This window comes from Centruroides sculpturatus, unplaced genomic scaffold, assembly GCF_000671375.1.
Source record: "Centruroides sculpturatus isolate CEXI.00-Female unplaced genomic scaffold, Cexi_2.0 scaffold477, whole genome shotgun sequence".
In the NCBI taxonomy this organism is placed as follows: Eukaryota; Metazoa; Arthropoda; class Arachnida; order Scorpiones; family Buthidae; genus Centruroides; species Centruroides sculpturatus.
In genome coordinates, this window is record NW_019385213.1 from 283,643 (window position 1) to 289,642 (window position 6,000).

The following is a 6,000-nucleotide window of genomic DNA, read 5'->3' on the forward strand; positions in this document are numbered from 1 at the left end:
TTTGTTTTACTTTATTGTTGTTACAGTCATTGAAGATGGCCCAAGCTACAATGTAAAGCAAACAACATTTCTGTAAATATGATAATTGTTGTGTTTTGCTTAAAATAGTGAATCTGTTAAAATGTGTTATTACATATTATTTTTGTCATCATTTCACATGGTTAACATTCGTATATTATTATCTATGAAAATTCAATGTTTAAATAATATATATAGTTATATTGTAAATTCTATACAACTTAATGTGGTATTAATATGTATAGAATTCAACTTTATTCTATGTTGAGCTTTTATTGAATGCAACTATATGCAATTAGTTTTAAATATTTAATTTTAAGTTATGAAATAGAATTGAATGTATGTGTATAAGCTGCAGTTTTGCTTTGAAGTTTTTTTTATATATTGCATGTTCATATCAACTTTCTTTAAAGTAAAATCTACTTTTTTCGAGATTTCTATACTCAAAGGAAACTCTGTCTAATGACATTATTTAACTAGAAAGACAGAGTTCTTCTTTATGTTTTAGCTTGATGTTAAGTGCTAAATATACAGTTAAATTTATATTACTCTTAATGAGCAAATCATGCTACAATTCAATCAAACTATATGTGAATGAATGAGTAGCTTTATTTGACTAAATTTGTTGAATTTATTTTACTTATTAATCTGCAAGAGTCTTAATGCCAGGTAATGTTTCTTTATAAATCATAAACTTTCTCTTTCTCAATTTAATATTCTGTTTATTTTTATGAATGTATAAAAGTGTCTTTTATCCTGGAAAATCAAAAAGTATTAATGCAATCTTGATAGAAAAATAGCACAATCTATATAATAGAAGAAATATTTTTAGTAAATATTTATCCTTATTGTAGGGTTTTTCATAAATTTATAATGCAAGTGATGTAAATTATTAACTGCCAATGCCAGTTTTATTAATTTTACGATGCCAAAATACTTTCAGCTGACATAAATATATATCCTTTTGTATTGAGGATGATAATCATGTATATATTTTTGGTAAACACAAGGCAGTTAATGTGTTAAAAAAGATAGTCAGAAATAGAGAAATAAAACATAGACAAAGTTAAATTTCTATAAATATTGTGTTTAGTTAAATATGAAAAATCATTTCATATGCTATTTACTGACTAAAGTTAGATCCTGCTGATTATATATTTAACAGTAAACACTAAATTTCAGATGAAATGTTAATTCAAAGATTAAATTTATGCTTGTTTTATATAAAGGTTACTGTCTAGTGTGACTTCATAACAAATAATTTTATTAATAATAAATTTTAAGATTAATATTATCTTAATTTATAAACATTCTTTCATTTCTTTTTAGCAATATGTTTTTTTTTTTACATCATTCTTGCTGTTATGTAAATTGTGTTATTTTAAACAAAAACTGAAATTTTAATTCATTTAATATATCATATCTGTTGTTTTCTTTTACTTTTTTATAATTTTTAATTTCATAATCCTAGCAATGAAGACAATTTTTGCCTGTTAGAAGCAAATAAAGAAATAGAATAATTTTATATCTTTTTATAACTATTATTTATGAAATTTAATAATCTAGGTATAAATTATGTTTAATTATCAATTTAATTCATTTTTGAATAATAAGAATCAGCCAAATAGCTTCACAGTAAAAAATTCAACCTAAGCCACAAGAATTACAATGTTTCATGGTTTAGATTGAGTTGGAGCATCATTTCTTCTTGCTCTCTCATGCTTATCAATTCCATTATGAGTCGGGCCTCCTCATAATGTCTAAAATTGAAGCCGACTACTTGCCCATTGTGCGCTGATGCCTTGCATAACAAATCCAATTCTGTATAATGGGCCTGTCCATTACTATTATTACATTAAATCCAAATAGATTAGAGGGTGGGACTTTTCACTAAAAGAATTAGAAGTGGGATTTTTCACATGTTCTCAATTGTAAAAATACTTAGATGTAAAACGATTTAATATAATCTTGACAGCAAAATTTACTTCAATTTTTATTAACTTAGTTATAGTATCAATTTATAATTATTATAATTGTAAATAGATATTATATTAAAAATACTAAATATTATCTATTTTAATACAATAGATAATATTAGGAAGAAATCAAAAGTTGATCAAATTTTATTCCAGTTTGGAAAATTAATAGTGATTGCTATACATTATATATATATATTTATATTAATGAATTAATGTTACATAGTATTTGATAAATGAATGAATATGTTAATAATGTTTTAGTGCATAATATAAATGTTTCCAGATAATTATGTTGTTGCATGAATGTTAAATTCTATTGAAAAGTTCAATATAATTAAATATGTCGTTTTGTTGAAATAAAATTTGTCTTTTAATTTCAAACTGAATTTTATTAGAATTTAAATAAATCACATTTGATATTGAAGTTAACCAACATTTTCTGTTTCTTAATCTGGTAACCAGAACCCATGTTTTATGAGGCCCTACACTTACATATATTGAGAAAAATCTTTTTAATCATTTTATAAATGTCTAGAATTGCTATGGTCTAAATATATACTATCATAGATCTATTTCGTGTACAAAATAAATTTAATAGGCAAGTACTATATTGAAAACTATTTGGAAAATGAACTTGCTGAATTACTTGAATTACATCATTGATATTGTGTTCTCTTTCTTATGCATAAAAATATATATATAGTTTTCTCTGTCATAAGTTTAATCTTTTGCAGTGATATACACATAGTAGTTCTCATGCTACAAACTATCACCATTTGTTTTCACTGATGCAAGATTTAATAATTAAATTTTGGGATGTTCTTATCTCTATGTTATGTAGAACTGTAGTAAATGTCAAGATTGAATATGTCAAAATTCAGACATTGATTTTTGTTTTCTAAGTTTTTCACATTATAAAATTTTCTAGTCCATTATTTTGAAGTTGGAAAATTACTGTATAAGGATTTGATATCTAGTTGGATTAATCAACTAAACCAGAGAAATAGTGGAAACTAAGGAAAGTAATGCAATTTTTTGAAGATTATATTTGGATAGTCAGGAATATCTGTAAAGTGAAGGTCAAATGCCAAAGCTAAAGAAAATGTCAGAATTAAACTTAGTTGAGTTTAGAAGTCGATCTTTTTGCTATATCTTAGATCTTTTGATCATCTCTGAACTTGTTGGAACAAGCATGAGTGAAGACGGTGGAATAGTATGAATTATATTCAGATAGCTTTTGGCAATGAGGAATCTGGTCTGAGTAGCAACAGTATTATAAAATAATGAAGTACGACTAAGTAATGAATCTCGAAAAGCTAGTTTAGTACGATAAAGATTTTAGATTTTTATGTCACCAAGAAGATAAAGGATATGGTAAAAATGAAAACAAGGAAGTAGCCTGAAAATAAATTTTTCTCCGGAATATTCTCCATGAATCTTCTTGAAACTACGTGAAACGACAACGAAATTTTACTTTTTCGCTATTCTATCCAATAGCAATGCTACTACACACAAATCTTCAAAAATATAAATGGCCAAACGTCGCAAAAAGTCAGAGGCCGAAAATCTGTCTTGTCTATGAGGAAACAGTTCGTGTCTGAAAAAGATGGTGTGAATATATGCATATCTGACGATGTCTTTGTCAGAAAGTTGCGGTTACGTGTCTGAATGGATAGTATAAATAGATTTGAGAGGCATATGCAAGTTTGAATCGCGATTAGATCCTCAAATTTTTATAGTTGGTCTGATTGAGATTATGCCCACCAAGAGTCCGAATGGAAAAAAAAAACACTGAACATTCATTGGTCGTGGATTTGTGCCTTCCTAATGGACTGTTCAAGTGGAGTTTTCCGGGTTTTCTTCACGTGTCTAATGCCTAAATAGAGATCAGTTTTCTAATAGCAGGTCCTCCCGGGAGGCATTTTCCTCTTCGCTCAAGTATTGTGTTACCTTATTCCATTAAATATATCGTGATTGGTATATGTTGGGCCTCGTCCAGTTGTCTCTTTACAGATCTGTAAGGAAAAGGATCCTAATGCCCACAAAACTGAAAAGAGCGAAAAAGTTTAGCTTCCTGACAGCAAAGTGAAATACAGTATAGCAATTAAGATATCTTAATTGTCATATGCATAAATTTTAGTGTTGCAACGAATAGTATAACGAATAGTATTATTCGGCCAAACTATTCGGCTCGATTAACGCACGTACGAAAATTGGCTCGCAAACCACATTATGGCAAGGAACCTGCTCTCTATTGGCCCGCTGTCACTACACTTCGGAAATCGCGTTAATTCTTGACAGTTGTAATGGACAGACGAGCGTCACGGCAGTATGTGATAAATGATGATATCAAATATGGATAACAACGAAATGATCTACACGTGTAAATAACGGAAAAAGAACAGAGAAGGACCGCGAAGTGAAAATAAATATGAAATTGAGTTAACATAATCGAACAAGTTGAGGCAGCTTATTGGCGCGAAATTCGTGGCCGTCAATGCCAAACAATTGTCATAGACTTCGGAAAGCTAAATGCTTGTAATGAAAGTCACTTAGCGTACACGGGCGAAAGCCTGGGGCCGTTCGGGCTACCAAGCTGTCTCGAATCTGTGAAATCATAACTGTGACTTATACCGACGTCCTATTTGTCTCTTTTCTCTGTAATCACCAGGCTATGAGTCACGTAAGTGTAAAAGTGACGAATCGAAAGTATCGTGAGCGCGTATTATGATGTATGCATAGGCATACGTGGACTAGAGCGATAGAGGAAAGACGAGCGCTTAAAAAGAAGGATAGACTAGGGTCAGACCCTCAGATGTGCGACGATTCTTGAACGAATAGGTGTGTACGTGTGCTGATCTTTGTAATTATAAATTGTGAATACATGTGACTAATATTATTTTCTTTTTTTATTTTGTGCATGTTATAAGTTATAAACAAATATAAACAAATAACACTAACCCGATAACATTAAATCTAAATAACAAAATGATTAATTNTATTGTTATAAAAACGATTCTTTTATCTCAAATGCATATCTTCCTTTTTCAACAATATAATTGATTTACAAATTACGAACTCAACCAAATAAAAAGCATATTAAGCTTTTGTATATCAGATTTACATAGCTTGCATAATTTTTTAATTACATAATCATATCTTACAGTAAAGATACTATTGCCAGTTGTACGAGTTACGCTCATAACTTTAAGAATTATATCATAGTTATAGTGTTTAGTAAATCAGATCAGAAAATATTATAGATTATCATAATTTATTTTTAGTTCTTAAAATATGTGAAAGATCAAGTATAAGTTCTCTGAGTTATGAAGCACTTGTTTCACCTTCATTTTAATACTATAAATCGTGTTAATTTTAAAACATTGAAACATCAAGTCATGGTGCAATCAGAAACTTCAAATGGGGGCAAAAATTTTTATTGGTGTTTTTATTATAAAATGTTACAATAAATATAATGTATACAATATTACAATAAATAGTTGCTCGTTTTATTATAAAATTTATAATAAAAACGAGCAACTATTTATTGTAACATTGTCACAATATTGGTCTGCAATTTATGTTTTTAATTTATTTAATTTAAAATATATTGATCTCTCGATCTCAAATTAGTAGTCTTACCCCTCTACATCATACTTTTCCTGATAACAACAGAGTCACTGTATCAAATATAAATGTAAATACACGAAAATATAAAACATTAAGTAATGAATTTGGTATTTAAATTAACAAATTTTAGGATATAAAAAATTGAGGAGTTCTAAATAGAGCTGAGGCCAACAGGATCAATGATCTCTACGATGATACACACCTTTGTCCGTCATTTCCGACAAGTGTTAAAGAAGAAAGAGAAACAGACCACCTTGGTCATGTTTTTCAAGAAGCCAGCGGGCAAAAAACAAAGGATGGAACAAGAGAAGTTGACTCTGCAAGTTCCGGTAGCCTCTCCCGAATCTGACTCCGATTAAAAAACAATAAAAAA